This window comes from Passer domesticus, chromosome 2 (genome assembly GCF_036417665.1).
Source record: "Passer domesticus isolate bPasDom1 chromosome 2, bPasDom1.hap1, whole genome shotgun sequence".
NCBI classification, from domain to species: Eukaryota; Metazoa; Chordata; class Aves; order Passeriformes; family Passeridae; genus Passer; species Passer domesticus.
Genome location: NC_087475.1, coordinates 116504005 through 116524641, shown reverse-complemented (window position 1 = coordinate 116524641; position 20637 = coordinate 116504005). Strand labels below are relative to the sequence as shown.

The window sequence follows — 20637 nt, the reverse complement described above, 5'->3', positions numbered from 1 at the left end:
TTTTTTTCCAGAAGATGTTAGTGTAAATGTTAGAGAAGAGTTGCTTGTCTATTTTCAGCAAAGCTAATTTTCCAGATCTGAGCTCTGTTGGCTTCAGTTATTGGAAGTGAATACCAGATAACCACAAAAAGCACAAGAATTCAGTGTTTTATAAGAAATCAGTTCAAATTCGTTTAACTGCATTTGGTTTCATTTAACTATATTTGAAAACTTTAAAGCTGAGGCTAATAGACCAGTACCAAACTTTGGGTCTTGTTCATTTATATTAGACATACATAAACTATATATAAACAATTGGGTTCACTTCCCTTCTCTCCCCTCCATCCAATATGGCAAAATATCCAATCCTGGCAAGAATGAGAAAATTACTTTGTTTCTTGTTATTGCTTGGCTATCCAAATTCACTCGCAGCATCCAAGAAGTTATTCCACTGTGGCAAAGCAAAGCAGTCTCAGCTGCTTCATTGATGTTTTTGTGTTCCTTACATTTAAGATAATTATTTTCAGTACAGCTCCATAGAAATAACTGGGTTTAAGTTCTGTATTCTTTTGTGATTGTTCAGAAGGTAATTGAAGGTAGCTAAGACGAAGAACTGCTTTTATAGCCTCTGTTTCACTTACAGAGGTTTGTTGGAGGCAGTGGGCACTACCAGTACTCCATAATGTTTGGGGTGTTTGCTCTCTAAGGCAAGTATAAAGACCATGCTAAAGAGAAAATACAGAATGTGAAAAGTCAATATAAGGTGTCAATTGTATGTAAAACATTTTTTAGTTTATTGCATGGCCGTGCTGAGCTGTGATTTACATTTGAGTGGGGTCACTTGCATCCTAGAAGCCTTGGCATTAGTTTCTGCAGGACTCAGCCAGCTGCAGTCACCTCCAGTAAGAGAGAGGAAAGGACTCTTGGTTCTTCTGCTTGTGGGCATTGAGGACATAAATGCAGAGACTGACTGACTGAGTGGCAGATGTATTCTCGATTGCTGCATTTTATGAATATTGTATTTTTCCAATTTTAGTTGTCATCTGTTCCCTATCCTTTGTCTCCTCAGTGTTTTCATAGATGACAAATATTGTCCAGAGGGACTTTGGAAACATAACTCAGCTTTGAACTTTGTGTTGAGTACAAGATGGTCATCTGAAGCTGTGTGTGCTAAAGCTTTGAGGATGCAGTGTTTATAAAGCGTAGGTAGGAACAGTGCTGAAGAGGCAGAACTAAAATAGAAAATAGGATACTTCACTCAAGTGTAGTGAAAACTTGAAGCAGCAATAATGACAATCATAGAGGAAGCTGCTGTTTAAAATGAACAACATCAGCCTGGATAACTGCATGAGACTTGGAGCAAAGAGTCTCTTTTCTTTTCTAGGGGAAAAAGGTAGAATGGCAGAAATTAATCTTCTGAGGGAAACAAGTGAAAGAGACTATTGACTAATGATACAAATGTTTTTAAAGCCTTCTCAGAGTGCCCTGGAAATTTACTGTGTGCTTTCTATTCCAGACTTTCAGTGAAGGCTGGGGGTTGCCTATTTTGCATTAATTAAGGTATTTATGAATTGTTTACAACTCTATATTAACTTATATCTGCCATCTCAAGGCTGATGCCATAACTAGTAAGACCGACCTCTTTTTGAGTTTTTGTTGTGTTGAGTATATTCTCCCTGCAAAGTTAATTTCAAAGTGTTGTAGCTGGTGTGCCATAATAGTTGCCATTTGAATTAGTCTTTGTTTTCCAGATGGATTTCACTAGAATATACGTAGTAGAAATTTATGCTAAAATAATTAATTCAAGATTATGTCCAAACATAGAGAAAAAAATTCCAAATGGAAAGAATCTGTTTTCCAAAACAGATTCTGATTTTTTTCATCTTCTTTGTAGTTTCTACCTCAAATTAATTATTATTTTCTTACAAAACCGTAATATTATTCATGATGAAACAGGTGGAACTTCCTCACTTTTTATTAAAAATTGTATAATGGCAGCTTTTTTATGGTTTGGGGGAATAAATACCAACTTTGCTACAAATTTATTTTCTGTACAAAGCACATTGTTAAACTCTGAATACCTGAACACTTGAATCTACTTTAAATTCAGATAGACCTCTTTAAAATAACAATGCCTTAATGTTTTAAGTTTCCTAGGGCAATTTTTCCTGAAGTGTGATCATTATGAAAAATAATGATAATTGTGAAATTTGTTATTTTTGGACCACTAGCTTGTTGTCTACAATGGTTATTAAAATATATGCTGTAGTACAGGTGAATTATAAGGATGAGTGGCATAGCATACTTAATGGCTATTTATTGGCATTTTTAAAGAGGTGTAACCACCTGAAAAAAGAATGGTAGAATTCTAGTTTCCTTTGTTTATAAATTTTGTTTCCTAGAGCAAGATGGCAAAATTACTGCAGTGGTACAAATGCTGTGCTACATCTCAATGAGTCTGTCTTTAATGACGAAAAAAGGAGCGATTGAGGCAGTGCGATGAGACTTGCTGTTGCTGCAAGCACTATTAACTTCTGAGACCTGTATCTAACACTTTTATCTTCATTCTCCAGCCTAAAACCTTCATAGCCACCTCTGGTCTGTGGTGTTTCCAGCAGGTATCTGAGCTGCAAGCCTTCATGCAAACATTATAGTGCAGAGCCAAAACCAGGTGCAATTACATCAAATCCATGCTTTAAATTTAAATGTACATTTCTGGAACCATTCAGCACAGACTGTGTTATATACATCCTTTGCCACGGAGCATCTCTAATAGAATAAGACATTATATAACGTGTTATGTCTGTATGCCTGCACTGCACAGTTCTGCTTTCAGATATGCACATTTGGCTTGTGCAGTGAAAGAAAATGTCTTCTCAAGACAAATATGCAACTGCTTGCCTTTTGAAAAATACTCATGGAAGGCCTGAAAGGGTACAGAGAACATTTTCCCAGCACAAACAAAATTCTTGTTATGTAATTTACTTGGCTTCAAAAATCAAGCAAGCTGTTTGGTTCTATACTGGGATTTTGAACCTGCCAACTCTGACAGCTCCACATAATCATGTAGCTGTTGTTTGGTGGTGTCACAGCAAACCTCTCTGCTTAGCTTGCTTTAACCTTGTCCTCCAGATGAGGTTCAAAAAATGCTTCAAAGGTGTATCTGTCAGCAATTAATGTGAAAGTCATATCATCTGTGCTTCTATAGAACAAGTTACATATGGTTTTTGTTATAAGTGAAAAGTAGGTAAGATTTTGAGATTATGAATATAGAGAACAAAAGGAGAAGAGAATTTCAAACTCTTTTATGTAACCATTTGTGAGGTTTCAGTTTGTTAATACAGCATAAAAAATATTACTAAAGTATATTAAGTACTATAAAAATTAATAGTTATTTGTAGGTGAATTCAGATATTTTTATGACAATTACTCTAACTGCATTTTTGTCCTGAATCATGCACATACCATAATTTCATTAAAATGCTTACATGTGGTCTTGGGTGGGTGAAGGAGGAACTTTTTTGTTTTACAAAATTTCCTTTTTTTGCTTTTATCTTTAAAAGGTGCTGTAAACAGGAGTTGTGTTATACACAATCATGATATTCTGGACACCCTGCTATAGATTTCAAATACGTATTTCCTTATTGAATGTCTTTTTCAGCATCCCAATGATTTACTTTCTGCTCTTTTAAAAGAAATATGCATGCAAATCCTAAATTAGTATTGTTTTAAATTTTCTTATTTTATAATTACCATTTTATTCTCCATAATGTTATTTCTTCTAGTTATTTTGACTTTTGGTCAATATCCTCATCAGCACTGTTTAAGATCTCCGTAGACCAGGTCCTTAGACCTACTTTACAATAAACACAGGGAAAATTCCTTATTAGCCAAAAGGTGATTTTTGCTTGGTTTGTTGCCTTTTTCTTTTTTCCAGTTTTAAACTCACCAGATTCTTTCTACATGGGTGTGCCTCTAAATCTCTTCCAAATTAAACACAGAGATATAAAACCAGTATGCAAATAATAGCAATAGAAGTACATCTTATTAATTTCTTCTTGCTTTTCTTCATGAGGATCTGTAAGCGTGGCCTTCAAATATTCCAGAAGAGAGAAATGCACTTAGGTGCACATCCTGCTCTCTCATGTGACCTGTGTTGTTTAGAGTTTTAATTGTAATCATTCAACAGTAGAGAACTGGTTCCTATTCATCCTTGAAGTTTTCATCTTTGGAGGGAGCTTGATTAGAAATATATTTTACCCCATCTATTTCTTTCCTTAATTCTGAGGGGGAAAAATGTAAATTGTGATTCCACCTGCTTTTAGAATTTTTCATCTCTAAACATAGGTGGTTATGTAGCTTTTTCCCACGTTCCAAACTAGTCCTTTAAACCCCTTCCTCACCCATCCAGAGACTATGTTTCCTATTTTATAATTATGTTATTAAATAAAAATAATTTTCTCATAGTAATGATAGGAATGAAAGTAAAACCTATTCCAAACCCTATAGAGCTGAACACATAATATAGCTTTTTTATGTACAAGTATCATCCATGAAATTGTTAACTTCAGGAGTATTAGTTTAATCTGGCTGTGAGTTCTCATTGCAGCTAACATCAAAGACATGAAATTAGTTATAGTATTTCTACATGTGTGTATTTGTCTGTAGGCATAAATACATGGCAACTGAAGGGTTCTGAGGCTTGAATTACAGATTTGGGAGCTTTTTGCTCCTCAAATGAGCTATGATCAGATCCTGTAATATTGAAGAAAAGCAGTGAAAACCAGAAGCCTTAGAAAATGTTGATAAACAGGTAACAGAACAGGCAAAGTTTACTTCCCTGCCACGACCACAATGATTTCCCAGGCTGGTATATAAGTAGCATTTTGGAAGGCTGTTGGACAGTTGCCACTAGTTAAGAATAAAATCATTCAAGATGTGGAATAATCACAAATATTATGCTAAACCTTTCAAATTATCTAGCCATGGTATGCTGGAAGGAGGAGGTGACTGCATTATAATATTGCAACTTTTTAACAGAAAGTGCCTGGAGCTGACGAACCAGATTGGTGGTTTTTAATGAAAGCGAATACAGTTAATCTGTGTATACTTTCATTGACAAGGTTCTGCACTTAGGAGTACAGCACAGATGGTATAAGCAAGGAATACTTATGTCTGACTGTAATTGATCCTATCAACAATGACATACCTTTAACTGGGTTGTATCACTTTACGTCACATATGGTTAATTAAGTAAGAAGGGCCCAAATACACTAAGGAGATTTTTATGTTTATACTTAGGAAAACAGTCTAGACAGGTGTTAATGTAAATGAAGTTAGTACTTGTCAAAGGTGAAATTCTCCATATGTAGCCCTGCTTCAGTCTCCAAATAAATATAATTTGTCTATGTCTACATTAGCAAGTAGTGAGTAGCAATAGGACCTGATCTGCAGAGTGAAACAGTTGGTGCTGAGGATCCTGCTTTCCCCACTGTAGGGATCAGTGGGAGAATGGAGGTTCCTTCAGTCTGGCTCTGTTCTGATCCCACTGGCTTGAGGTCACAGCTGGGCGCAGTCTTGGAAAGGGTCATTTGGCTTAGGTTCATTCCCTGTGTTTAGTACCTTATGTGTATCCTGGGCAGCTACATTTTTTCATCCATAAAACAAAGCTTGCCCTTAATTTCCAACATCCTTCAACCTCAATGAGAAGAGCTTTGCTTCCTGAAATAACCCCTCCTTGCATGCTTCCTGAATTGCCACCACAGACATGAATTCTCTTTCACTATGTGTAGATGCCTTCCCCATGATGGTGGAGCACAACGTCATGTAGTAGAGTTTGTTAAATTATTTTTTTACATGTGCTGCATATATTTGGATTGGCCCTTAGTTGGGTAGTCTGTCTTTTGTAGAAATAGTGTTGGAAAAATTACATGTTCTAAATTCTTTCCTTTTATGGTCTGCATTTTCCGCTGCCAAGAGCACCTTCCCTTTGCTTTGTCCAATATGGAAAATTATATGACAAAATAGAACATGATGTGTTCCAATATTGTTCTTGGAGGTCTCCATAGGTACAAATTCTTTATAGCAAAACTCTCTAATCTCTATTCACCTTATCTCTGCTCTATATTTGAAAGGTTTTGCAATAGTTTTACCTGCAGGTCACTGAATGTGTAGTTCAACTTACATATCAGAATCTACAGGTCACAACTGGGTGTCCCAGGAGAAAATCTTAACCATTTTCTGAGATGCACCCACAGTAAATGCTCTTGGCGTTTAAATGACTGCCAAACTGCATAATCTTATTGGCTCATTGTTCTTCCAAACAATTATTCTTGCAAAGATTATTTGCTATATCAGAGAAAAAAAAAAAAAAAAAAAAAAGGAGGAAAAATTAATCAAACCCTTTCAAGCCTTACACATACTGCTCTATAAAGAATAATGTTTCATGCCACCCAGCCTTTCTTTTTAATATCAAGGTAGGTTTTTGTTTCACTTTCTTCTGCCAGACACACTTTTTACTTTTGCTTTTCTCCCATAGGTTCCCTTTCCTTTCAGAGCAAATTCCTGTTTCTGTCTCTCTTTATCCTTAGCTCTATTGTATGTTCTGAAAGAGATCTCTGCTTCACCTCATGTGATTTTTACCAGCTTTTCCCACTTGAAAACATTGCAGCTGCTTGAAAACCTTAATTTGTCACTCCTGAAACACATACTTTGTGGATGTCATGCCTAAACTTTCCCATCCATTCCAGGTGGCTGTGTGATTTCCACATTTTGGTTAGCATCATCAGTTTTGGAAGCAGAAACGTTGATGTCATTCTTAAGCTGACATTAACTTAGCTGTGATAACCATTAGCCTATTGCCAACATTTGACTGATCCAGTGTTTCTTTGAACATTGTCAATGTTATAAATTGATATGAGAAAGTTGTGCTAAAAATTATTTTACTAACACCTTGAGTTTAGCAATCTGCTTATTTATAAAGTGGAAATATACATAGTTGCTTTGGTTAGGATTGCATTCAGTTTTTCATAATATAATAACAAAAACATTATGAAATAGGACACACAAGATTATTGTGGACCATGGGATCTGGTATATACTAGAGAAATAAAACAGTCACTGAATAAAAAGTCCAAAGTCCAAACTCCTCCCACTTAAGAAGCTGAGATTAAGTAATTATGATACTTTGTCCTGTCATAGAAAGGGTTTTTTTCCCAAGAGAATATAACTTAATATGTTGAAAAATACGTGGTTGTGTATTTCTCTTTAACTTAAAGATGAGCTTAAACATTGATGCAGAATTTAGAAATAAGGAAGTAAGCCCTAAAATGAATAGTCTCCTAAAGGCACATTTTCATTCCTGCTTATTGTAGACTGTTTTAGATTTAGCTCTTTTATTTCCATTTGTGTTTTTATGCTTAAAATTAAAGCAAAAGCTCTATTTTTCTTCTTCTCTGTAAAAATAGCTGGCATTCTGTCAAAGTCTGTTGTAGTGTTGCTTGTACATAGTAAAAGAATAGCAAGCATAGCAACCTAAAAAATAGACTGCAATAAATTAATTCCAGATATAATGGGATGTTTTGATATACAATCTGGAAAGGAAAATTTTTTGGGGTGACCTAATTGTGGACTTCCAGTACCTGCAGGGAGCACACAAGAAAGATGGAGAGAGGCTTTTTACAGGCACATGGAGTGACAGGACAAGGGGCAATGGCTCCAAACTGAAAGAGTTCTATGACATTGTTATTTTTTTCAGATATTTTTCAGACAGCTTCCAATAATTTCTTAATTGTACTGCTTGTGTACTATAAAATATGTGCTAAAGTGTCTTGATAAATTAGTTTAAATTGAAAGGTTTGGGAAGCCTCTTAGTAGTGCCTGAGCTCTAACTATTTCAGAAAAACAAAAACAAGTCCTATACGCTATAAAACATTTCTCTGTGGTGTGTTACTGTGGAGTGACTCCTTCTCTTCCTTGTTCCCATTGAAACAGTGCCTCCACTGTCAGTTTCCAAATAACTTCAGGAATAATATCAGCCAGAACTCTCAGCACAGTGTAACAGTATTTCTAAAGGAAAGGTTCATGTGTGCTCATAAGAAGCTGGCAATGAGGCAGGAGGAAAAATTATTCTGGTGTAATTTTTCTTCCATGGGAAGTATTTTTTTTTCTACTTAAAGATGACCACTTAATTGACAAATTCTTATGAATTATGATCTCTGATACACAAAGTAGGTTTGTAGATAGAGCAACACACATGTGGGACAACTTTCATATTTATATTAGGAGATTGTAATCTTCAAAATATAAAATATTTTGTTGTTCATGAGTAGTAAAATCACTCTCCATGTATGTGTTATCAGATGACACAAAGAAACTATGAGAATGCTATCAAATCTGAAATCAAGCATTATCAGCCATGCTGCAAGATTTTCTTTGCAGTGTTCATGAAGATGCAAATGGGGCAATTCAATGCAGAAGTAATCAGGAATAAGAGCAGCAGCTTCTGAGTTGAAAGATAAGTCTGTGGAGGTAATTAACAAGTAGAAGGAAAAAACCCCCAAGCATATTTGTCTATTAAGCATTTACTATGATTAATTTGGTGCAATATGATGCTTGTGTTCCTTGGACTCAAGTGAGAAAGAATGGAAATCTGGGAATTACATCTGCTTTAGAAAAAAATGTAGGATCAAGTAGTTTGGCTAACCTTAAATACTATTCCATGTATCTGTTAAAGATATTTTTGATCTGATATTTACAAGTCATGAATTTTGCTTTGTCATATTTTCTTGTTTTGTCCATTCTGTTCCAGTAAAAATAGAATTACTTTCACAGTATGGTGTGACTGTTGATAAGTAAATAACCAATAGCAAAATAAGGAAGGCTTTTATATATACTCATGAAGTTGCACGTGCAGTTTTCCTTTATATATCTTTGTATGAAAACATCTTCCACCTAATTATTAAGGGATTCACACTGTTTGAAGGAAGAAGATTCTTTAAAGAACCAAAAAAGGATATGCATAAGTAAATAGAAACAATGTTAAGAAGAAATATCTATAGAGCATTTAACATTTGTAGTTATTGCTCATCAGTTCTGTCTAGAAAGGAAAGAAACTGATTGCATGTGGAAATCTAAACTATTTGGTTAATTATTATGAAATATTAACTGCTTAGAAGGTCGAGGGAAGTGCAATATATAGGTTCAAAGATAAGTAACATTTGCAAATATCTGATCTATATTCCACCAAAAAAAATTTGTAAGATCATTTTATTGTCAATTTAAATGAAAAGCAAACAAACAAACAAAACCCCCACAAAACCATAACGAAAAAATCTCCAAAATTTCCCAACACATAAAATACTGAATAGTAGTAACTGGTTAAAACATGATTATCTCAGAACTTGAGCATGAAATTTCATCATTTTTTAGAAAGAATGTTTTTTAATGTTGCCACCCACATCTGCAGGCTTCTTCACTATTCCAGCTTCTCTCCATCATGAGTCATTATACCTTGCTTACATTTTCTGGTTTGTTGATGCAAAAATCAGCACCTCTTGTTCTGCCAGTGCCTTCTACCCTCTGCTCAATTCCCTTCCACTAACAAGAATGTTACTCTTGTGCAGCAAGGACCTACAACGTCCTCTTTAAAATACTTTTAAGCTCACCTATAGAGCAGCCTCCACCACAATACATAATCTCATAGTCAGCATGGAACTGCCATTTATTGTGATGTTTGGCAATTATTTGTGCTATTAAAGTGTTCAATTTTAAAGCTTTGTTAATTGCAAGGAATAGACTTGAATTTAATCAGTAAACTTAAAAGCCAAGCAAATGAAACTTTTTTTTTCTCATTTTCACCACTAAAATTTGAAATTACTTGGTTTTATCAGTCTTGATTGTATTCTGTGACTTAGGGATCACCATCAGCTCTGGAGCCTGCTTGACTATGGTCTATAGAATGGTCTTCTTAATTTCCAGGACAGTTTTCTGTGTGCCTGCCACCATACTGAAAGAGTAAATCTGATGAGTAATAGACTATCACACCACATTTATAAGATTTAATCAGGAATACATCAATCCTGGCAATACCCCTTTTATATATTTTCCAAATGGCAAAATAAAAAATTTTGGCCCATAGCAACCAAAAAGGAGTTCTACAAAAATGAATACTGAGGTAACTGGTCCTTAATAAATGAGCAAATCCCTCTGCTACCTCTCTAGTTTGAGGAGGAGCAGGTTTTTAATTTAAAAATTTGTTCATAAATCATATACAGTTGACTAAATCACTGAAGTTGCAGCGTCAGGACTTTCTTTTATGTATGAAGAGAAGTAATTTCAGCTATTATGTTCATGTTTCAGTCATATGTGATTCATATTCTTAAAGTTTAACTGGAATAACATTTTTCAGACTACAGTAATCTTTTATCTTTTTTATTTTCAATATGAAAATAAAGACTAATAAAATGCAGTACTCAGTACAGGAAGGAACATAGTAATGGTACATTTGGAAATTGAATTTACAGTTGCTACTTTTTGTCCCACTTCCTACCTTCCTCTCAATTCACCCTCCCAGTCCCGGTTATGGTAAACTGTTAGGTACAAAATAAAACAGTGTTTATAGCTTAAATATAAATTAAAGTGAAATAAAACATCAAGAAAAATTTAGGAAGTCACATTTGAATACATTAAGGTTCACATAAAAGTTTAAAAATGTCTTTTCAAGATACTAAGGAAAGAATGGTCCCAGAAATGTTTCGTATTTTTTTTATGTTGCCATCATGTGTTGAATTCTGTTTGATAGAACTACCAGAGAACTAGTTTCTTGATTTTTTTTTTATGTTAATTCATTTCATGCAGAATGGTTTTGATGGAGGTTGGGCAGGAAATACTTTTTAAATTTATTTTTTCAAAGATTTCTGGAAATTCCGAGGACATTTATCTAATTTTAAAACTCAAGTACAATTGAACTATTGAGACTATTCCCTATTAATGTTGTGGCTCACAAAAGTAATGAGAAATGTAACATTAGTTTTAGATCTAAAACATTGCTTCTGTTTATTGTTCTGCACTTGATGGACTTTCTCTTTCAGCTTCTATTTTAAATCATATTTGAAGAGGTTTAAGACCTTGACCAAAAATTTTGCTTTGGGTAAAAAACGTTCCCAGCTCTAGTGCTTGGAATGAAGGAAGTTACCCAAAGTTTGAAAAATGTTGTGGGTATGAATTCTGTATTAGCTCAGGATGTTATTTAGTGTTTCTATTACTAAAAAATCTATTTATGAATGTTGATTTTTTTTTTTTGCTAGTATCACTCAGTGTATTGAATAACCATTAATGGCAATAGAAATTCCAGTGATAAATCAAGAGAGTGACAGTATTTAGACTTAACCAGTTGCCTAACTCTTTAAAGACTGGAATAAGAGATTTGTCTGTTCCTCACTAGATACATGTCTAGTACTGCAAACCAAGGGTAGAATATATTCTTCACAGAGTTGTCTTTACAGTGCATTATTGCAATATATTACTGACCAACGCTTTCAATATGCTGAGCTGTCATTACTTGTTGGGAATGATCTGTTTTTCAAACCAGTGTAAAAATGCATGAAGTTGGGTGTGATCACATTTGGACATCCTGGAGGTAAAAGCAGAACCTAACTGGTTCACTTTCAGCACAGGGATCTAGTCCTTCCCATTGCCCTGCTGAAACAGTCTGGGGCTGCTTTCTTGGCTGAAGTGCAAACTGATTAGTAAGTCAGGAGAGGAAGAGAAACCTTTCAACTTGACCTTCCATACTTCCTTTTCCTCTTCTATCAAGCTTATTTGGCTGTGTCTGTTGACCAAAGAATGTAGATTATCTTGATGGCAGAAAATGTAAAGCACTCTCACACTTATATGCTGCAAAATTAATACTGGGCTGGTAATACTAATGTCATACATTTTTATTACATTTTAGTTATTACATTTTAAAAGTGTCCATGAACTCTTTTTTAATAAATCCTCATGGAATTCTTTTAGTTTGCTTCTTCCCAAAGAAATTAACTCTCCATTATACTAGAATGAATATCACGATAGAATGAATACCAAAGTCATAACAGGTACTAAACTTTTCAGTACTAGATATTAAAGAGAGATTTTAAGGAATAATCTTAATAGCAGCATTTCTGAAGTTTAAAATTCATTATTGTTATGGGTTTACGTATTGATTTAGTTGCTGACCTTGAATATTTCTGTTGGGAGGGTAATACTCTGAAGTAATCAAGGTATCATTTGGGTTGGCTTCTTACTGCTATTGAAGTGATTTCTTTAAAGTTTTAACTTCGCAGGCAAATCTTTTTACACATGAGGCTGCCATCAAGTGGCTATTGAGTAGAACCTCTGTGTTACCCAACTCTAATTTAAATGTATTTCATCTTTTTAATTAACAGCTTGGTTTGAAGGAAGGGAGTATTCTATACTTGCTAATTGAAATGAAAAAAATATGATTTTACTCCTCTCTGGACTAGAGCTGTAGAGGTAGATGTTCAAACATGCTTTGAAAGAATCGGATTTCAGTGACATAAAATTTTGTTGACATTGATTTTTACATCAGCTTCAGAAGACATTAGGAATCCCTCTGGTCACCTTGTGAACTATTCTGAGTGTCTTTTTGAATCTTCAGGTACCTTAATATACAGTTAAATCTTCCTTTTTAGGGTCTCATTTTAATCCATTCAATCAAAACTCCAAAATATAGATGTAGTCTATAGACTTGGTCGAGGACTTTAAGGTGCTGGATCTAAAAGGCCAGAATTACAATAGATCCTAAACATCAAGACATTTACCCTTGAATCAAGAAGCTGATGAATTAATAAAACCAGCAGTCCAAAATAATGTAGAAAATAGCATTTGATTTTCAGGTTTTGGGGAAGTAAAGGCATCAACCCATCCCCAAATGACCACTTGCATTTTATTGGAACCCAAATATTGATATTCACCACCTACCCCCAGTTCAGGTATGGGGCTGTTGACCAATTTAAGGCAAGTAATGATAAACATTCCCATTCTCCTGAAGATCATTTGCCTTCTTTTACCCTCTAGAAATAATAATAGAAAAAAAAATCTCATGCAGATTTGCATTTGTATTTACTGTGTTTGAATTTAAGCTGTAAACAGTTCTGATTCACTAATAACTGATGAAAGTGTCTCATTATTGAGCTACAAAACCTCCACCAAATTAATGGAAATTGCAAATCACCTTGAAAATTGCAGGCTCTTTAGTCCTATATTGAGTGCTGAGAAAACTGCATAAATAGCTTTGTTGCTTAACTGTTTCTTTTGAAAAAATAGTTTTCTTATTACATTTTTTAAAAACCATAGTTTAGTAATTAAGGCATGGCTAAGCAACATCTTTTTTTTTTTCTTGTTGTTGTGTTTTTTCTTCTGTAGATGAACATTTAACATTATATTATTGTTAAATATTACTATGTTTGGTTGCTCCTCTTTCATATAATATTTAGGACCATGGATTCTCTGCCTCTGATGCTAAGCAAATATTTTGGCCAATTTTCTCTCATGCCCCAAATTAAAAGTAGAGGATTTTGCATGTTCTAATTATTTTCTGTACATAATGAATTTTTAAATTTATACACCCATTATATTTTCCTACAAAATTAAAGCCTAATTAGAAGAAAATATTTCATCAAAAGAAAAAAAGTCATGCCATCTATTTATTTGTTCACTCTTTGTTTCATTTTGATTCTTTCTGCCTAAATCCAAATCTAAAACTAGTGCAAGTTCCTTGTTAGGAGAAAATAATGTATGGGAGGTGATCTCCAGCTGGTATAAAATTTAGTAGCTTCATAGTCTTGGAAATGCACTTCAACAGAATATCAGTTGCATTTCTCTAAAAGATAGAATGATTTCTGCAAAGTTCTAGATTCTCTTATATCCCATCCCCCCTGCCACTCACCCCCTCCAGTTTCACATTGCAGCTGCATCCCTGAAATAAACCTATTTGATTTAAAAGAACATATTTCAGTTTAACATAGATTCAGGATAAAAAAATCAACAGTTTTTAATTTTGTCCATTTTGCCAATATATGAGTCATCAATGAGCTTGTGATGAGTAATTTGTCATAGATTTTTGCAAACAATAGAGATTTTAAAAAAATTTGTAAGGCACAGGAGACAATCTTTTTGTATGTAAAGTTTCATATAACATTTGTGCTAGTGTAGTGTAAGTATGGAGGTACAGAATGGGGAATTAAAGACACATTTTTAACTATATTTAAAGTCACTTGACTTGCTGGAATAGTAAAAGCGTTGTGGGCTGAAGCACCCTCTAGTTATTTCTAAGAGAAATTCCAAAATTTAACAAAGCCTTTGAACTTCCAGGAACACAAATGATGCTATTAGTTGGCAGGTGTCTTTTACGAGGAAAGCTTTTCTGTCACTTTCCAAATGGGTTCATTCCTAGGGCTGAATGACCCGTGAGATGTCCATCATTAGCTCTGTCCGACAATAGAACCTGAGGTAGCAAATAATTGAAGTTTTTCTGTTTTTCCTGCCTTGTTGCAGGCTTGATGAGTGAGGGAAAAAAAAGGTCTCTTTCTTTTTCTCTTCCTCTTTTTCTTCCTTCTAAACCACCACCTTCTGTTTTTTTTTTCTTTTGTACTTGCTTGGCATTGTTAGTAATGTATCCACAATTTTTGTTCATCATTTTCATTCTACTCCACCACCCCAATTTTGGTCCTTTTGCCCTTGGCCACTACCTTTATGTTTGATAGCAGCTTGCTAGGCTTTTGCACCAAATGCTGAAAGATGAAGTATTACTGCATTTTAGCTTCTTCATGTCCAGTCTTGTGACTCAATTACTACCCCCCAAAACGCTGTGAAAACCTTAATGTTCTTTTGTTTGAAGCCCAGAAAAGGTTTTTGCTCTGTTCTCTTTCTATGTCCTCTCTTCTGCATTCTCTCCACTCCTTAGTCAGATGAGCAGTGGATACTTGAAGCTTTTGAAACACCACCACCATTTGACTAAAGAAATTAGTCAGCTTACTATCCAGGTCTTTACATGCACTTGTCACAGATTTGAAGTAGGTTTTTTTAAATGTGCTGAGCATATGTAGGAACCAAATGCACCTGGAGGAACCATCATTTCCAGCATCAATTTGAGTGCATGTGAATTCAAACTGAGAAGATTGCTGTCTTTCTTTTCTTCTTATTGTGGTTTTTTGGTTTTGTTTTGTTTGGGTTTTTTGAGAATGGAATGTTTGAGAAAGATTTGGTATGTGTAGAAGTTTGTGAAGCCCATTCCTCACATATTGACTCCTTAAATATTGTGATATTGGAGGGATTGTCACATACCAAGATTCCACATTACAAATGTACACAAAGTCATAAACAAAAACTCTATGTTCAGTTGTTCATGATATGTGATTACTCAGGGGACTCAAGTATGTGTTCCCCATCAGGACTCACATACAGCTTTCTAATATTGATGGAAACTATATTTGTCAAGGAGATAGGACAGACCACGCATATAGCTTTAAAAAGGTTTTCCAAAGCCTTCATCATAAGTGAATTCCAGTTTTCTGGGTTTCATGTTGGAATGGTAATTTAACTTCATACAGAGTAAATGTAAGCCAACTTGTGATGATGTGACTAACTGCAAATTACTTTTCATAGCTGCTACTTTCTCAGCTGGGATGCAGAAGTTGCCTTAGATTAAACTTGAAACTTCTCCACAGTAAAGTGCTGTCTAAAATAACTAATAAAATGCAGATGGGAATGGAATAAAAGCCTATGTTTATACATGAGGAGGCATTGTTTCAGGAAGGGTAGTGTCTATGCAGAGGTTAATATTTGTATAAATAACTGTTATTGAATATGAAGTACAATTTTAATCTGTGCAAATCATTCTATTTCATGGAACTTTCTCTTGACAGTTAGTGGCAGTCATGAAAATGTAGAACATCAAAATAGTATGACAAAACTTTTTAAGTACATTTTTCAGCATATTGTTTTGATGAATTATCAATTACACTGCTTTCCTCTGCTTTGCGTCCTTGTAAAACCTGTTGTGCTGTAACACAGACTAAGAAAAATCATGTAATGTTATGATTCTCTTTACCTAGTCACGAGACTGGAGCTGGTGGTCTTTTCTCTTGGGCTGTCATAGATGTGCAGGTAATAGTTGAGCTTCATTATCCACTGCTTATTTGTTTAGGTAGTTGTTGGCAAAGACTAAAGGATTCTAGAGAAGTACCATTTGTCTTGTGTTGGATTTGGAAGGAGAAGACTCTAGGCAGTCAGTTTTGCATGAAGAATACAATATGGCATTGTATATGTTATTTCAATTGCATGTTATATTTCTTCTATGGGCAATTTATAGGTGGATTTATATTATGCAAATAAAGGCTTTAATTTCCACACGCTCTGATGTAATATTTTGGAAGCCCAGCTATTTTGATGTAGAATGCACATGAACGCCAGCTATTTTGATGTTGAATATCTGAAGAATTTCTCTCCTATTACTAGGTTTAATTTCAGTTGTGTCTAAATGTGCAGGAGTAGAAATTCCTGCCGAGCAGGATTTTTAAATCATCAATGTATGCAAATCATCAATGCATGCAAAATCCCAGGTTGCTTTTTTCCTCTCCAGAATTTGGAATAGAGCCCAACACAGGTTTTTCCAATCTCCTGGTGTAGCTGGTTGGCTCTTCTGCTTGATATTAATAGTCAGTACCATCATGACTCCTAAATGAGGTGATTCCTTCTGTAAGTCATTAACAGGCTGATAAACAGGCCCTCCCCCAGACAGGAGCAATGCATCCATCTGTGCTGGGTCAGCTGTACTCAAACAGGTGAGACTGAAAAGCCAGGAAGCGGTAACTTCTCTCCATTTTTGGTTGTGTAGGGTCCTTGTTCTCTAAGAGAAATTTTTGCTTGAAAAGTTTATATTAAAAAGTGAAAATATTTAAAGAGTCAACACAGCACTGACTTAAAGGCATAGGCATTGGCAGAGTGACTGGTTATTTAAGCTTTGCAGTGAAGCAAGTAGCTTAAAACTCCAGACATTTGTGCTTAGGACTATCTTTGTGAAATATGCAGTGAAAAACTAAATCTGATGCCCTGTCTCTCCAATTTACACAAAAATGGCACTTCAACCAACCACAAGTTTATTCTGGATATTCAATTGAACCTTGTTTAATATTTATTTCTACTCTTGATGAACATTACAGGCAATGAAAAATTTACAAAAATTACAGGGTCAGAAATTTAGTTCAGTTTACATTAATTTATGATCAAATAATTTCTTTGATTGCTGCAAAGGTGTATCTCAAGTCAGTAAGAATTAATATTTTTCTTATTAGTGCATTGTTACTTGATTATCAATCAGTAGGAACATTTTCTGCCACAATTTTAGAGAAACTAAAATGTAGACAACAAAGGCTTGACTTTGCATGTCCTTTCATATGCCTTTTGAGCCTTATGCTTTTTCATCAGCTGAAATCTGGATCAGAGGATGTTGAGTTATATCCCATGGGGTACCCATTGAGCCAGAAATGGGGTTGGAAGTAAGCACCCATAATCCAGATCTCTAGTCACCTTGAGCTGCTGTATCACACTCCCCCTAGAACTGCTTGCATCTCAGTACTGTGCAATGCTGTAAATGGTAGTGCTTGGAGGGGTTCATTACCAAAAATCTTCATTGTTTTATTTTTCCTGATACTCTTTTTTTTTTCTTTATCATGTCTAGTCACTTCTTAGAGAAACCAATAGAATGTAAGTCCATAAAAGATATTTACTTACAGAGGAAAAACTGGGAAATGTCTCTCTTTTCAGAAATCATAACTACCAAAGAAATTATGATGGTGGGAGAACACTGCTAAGCTTGTCTATGAGCTCAGGGATCTTATGTTCCAATGCTGAATTTGACTGACAAAAAGGATGATGTTTGAGACAAGAACTGCCTTTTTGTCTGGCAACACAATAGGATCTTCTTCCTTGATGGATTCTCAGCACTACTCAGTATAATAACATGATAATTGGTCCCAAAGAAGGAATGAGTGAGATTGGATGGTGGTCTTTGGGGGCCCAGTTGTGTTATATCTAATCTAATTATGTTTGATACTGACTTTTTGATACATATGGTAGCTATTTCCTTGGCTTGGAACTGAGGCTTATATGCAAGCTTGATATTTGCTTGGTGTCTGTTCTAAATGCACACAATTTTTTTTTCTTAGGAGAAACCCCAGCTATATCTGTCTCATGTCATACTGTATTCTAATTCAAAACTAAAACTGATTTGTTCCAGAAGATGTCTTGAAGCATAAATATGTTGTGGCTTGTGGAAATGTGGGAGGTGTGATGGAAAGAGCAAATGTCTATAGATTGTACTTCAAAAAACCACTGCAACTTGCTACAGAAAAGACATAGTAAGTTATTGCTGCCTTGGAGCAACAGTCCTCAGCAGGCATTCACCCTTTTGCATGAGACAATATAAACATTTTAGTGGATTTATGAGCGTAAAGGAGCATCTGGAGATGATGAGATTGTGCAAGACTAATTTTAGAGTCTGAATTAAACTAACTCCATAGCTACAAAAGTCACTGCCATGTTTTCTGCTTTTGTTTAAAAATGTGTATGGACTACAGCAAGCCCAGATTTCCTAACCCAATGGAACAGAAAAGTCTAGTGCACTACTGCTGGTGATGGTGTGGTGGGCACTGGCTTACTGAGAGGATTACAAAAATCCTTAATGAAAGATAGTTATGCAATTGAATTTCTGAGGCAAGTTTCTTCTCAGCTGTTAGCATCTGGGTTGCATTTTGCCATGAATAGGTGACTGTCTCTTGGATTTATTTATGTTTCTCACTTTTTAATAGAGAGTATAGCATTTATTCCTGTTTGCAAGGAGGCAGCTGTTGCTTTTTTCCTTTTATTTTTCCTCTTGCATTTTGCCATTGTCTTCCAGTTTCAATAAGCATATTATAAATGAAGCTTATTAATAAAATTAGTGCTGTGTGATGTGCTAATGCAGTAGGTAAGGAAATAAATTTGTTTGAAGTCAGTTTCAGTTTTGGAAATTTAACTTGTTCCCTTGAAGTAACTGAAACAGTAAAGTGTATGTTCTATTCTGTGTTTAATTTCTTCTTTTTTCTCTTTCCCCAGTGACTCTCACTAGTGAAAGACTTCCAGCTTAGCAGTGATGGTTATTGAAAGTTCAAATAATAGAAGGCTCAGTTTGTGAAGAAATGCACAGACTTTTAGGAGCTCAGAGACTCCAATGCCATTGACTTACAGTGTTATGTCATAGGTTTGGCCATCACCTCTTCTAGAAGTGGCTGATGCACAAGTGGAAGCTGAAAGTTACTGATCACCTCAGTGATTAATAAGTAGATCACAACCTGCACAATTCTTGACATGCACTGTTATCTGGGACCCCCTGACAATTTACTTAAGGCTTGGGGATGAAAAGGATAAAATCCTCACTCTGTTCAAATCAATTAAAATTTTATAATTAACTTGAAGTGAGGAATCATGCAGTCATAAAGTACTGGGCCAAAGCTGTGCTTCTAAACATAGAAGCAACAGGGTTGAAAATAAGCCACTCTAATTGAGTAGTTGAAATCAAAATGCAAAACATTTGATGATATATTCAATATGCTTTCTACCAGCTCCCCGCTAAAAGAAAGGTAGTTCATGACCAGAGAAGCCTGCTTTCCTGTGAACCTTTTGAGGTTAACAGGACTTTGATATTTAAAACAGTATGTGAGTCTGGTGGAAGTTTTCAACATGAAGTAATGAAGCAGTTAGCTCTTTGTCTTCCACAGATTTTCCATATTTACTAGTGGGAATACCAACAAAATCTCACTCCTCCCTTCTTTTGACCTATATTTTTTGTGGAACAAAGGTCTCAACACTACTGAGTTTGTAAAAATTACACCTGAAACCTCCAATCATAAATTTGATCAATATTGGCCAACAACCTGAAGAGGTTTAGTTGGCATAAATGCTCATGGTGTAATTACATACACACTCAGCTCCCTAACCTCAAAATCAAAGGTAGAAAATGAATGTCTTATTTCTAACAGAGAATCCTTTTAACACCAACCAGAGATTTTATACAACAGGAACAGCAAATATGCTTAGCTGTACTAATGCTTCATTTATTAGATAATAAGAATTCTAAACAGCTTTCTGGAAGGAAAGATATTTGTATTTGTCAGCAAAACTCTATCAAGAAGGAGAAGGTTATGCAAGCTTTCTGCTGGTTATACTATGTTTGAATGAAAAGCATTTGTGTTGCACCCTTAAGAATTCTTTTATGACAATGTTTAAAGTGTCTATCTACCATAGTTTATCTGCATCCTGATCTTGTCCTGCCTTGGATGTGTTCCTTGCTGTCTTGGATATGTTCCTTGCTGGCTTCACTGAGAACATCCTTTCCCATAATTTTCAAATTTTGTCTGTTGATTTGGCCATATTACCTTCTCTTCTGCCTCAAGGAGCTGGCAAAGCTTCACTCCAGCCTGTATTTTGCTTTTTATCTTGTACTTCTGTTCTTTTCCAGCCATGCTAAGTTCATTGTTGTTAAAGTCTTTCTAAAGATATTGCTTCAGTTTTACCTCTAGTGCAGAGCAAGGTGAGATGTGAGTTCACAGGGCAAACACC

The 20637-nt window shown here is 35.1% G+C and overlaps 1 protein-coding gene across 9 annotated transcripts in view; it reads left to right on the top strand.

The window, feature by feature from the left end:
• LOC135294941 (uncharacterized) overlaps positions 1 to 20637 on the top strand; it is a 326225-nt gene that overhangs the window by 203953 nt on the left and 101635 nt on the right. For 3 of the 9 annotated variants that reach the window (XR_010356933.1, XR_010356925.1, XR_010356931.1), the window contains exon 3: positions 1496 to 1539. The exons of the other annotated variants lie outside the window; for them this stretch is intronic. The gene's annotated coding sequence lies outside the window, so the exon portion shown is untranslated. The remainder of the gene's footprint in view (positions 1 to 1495; positions 1540 to 20637) is intronic. 9 annotated transcript variants of the gene reach the window in all.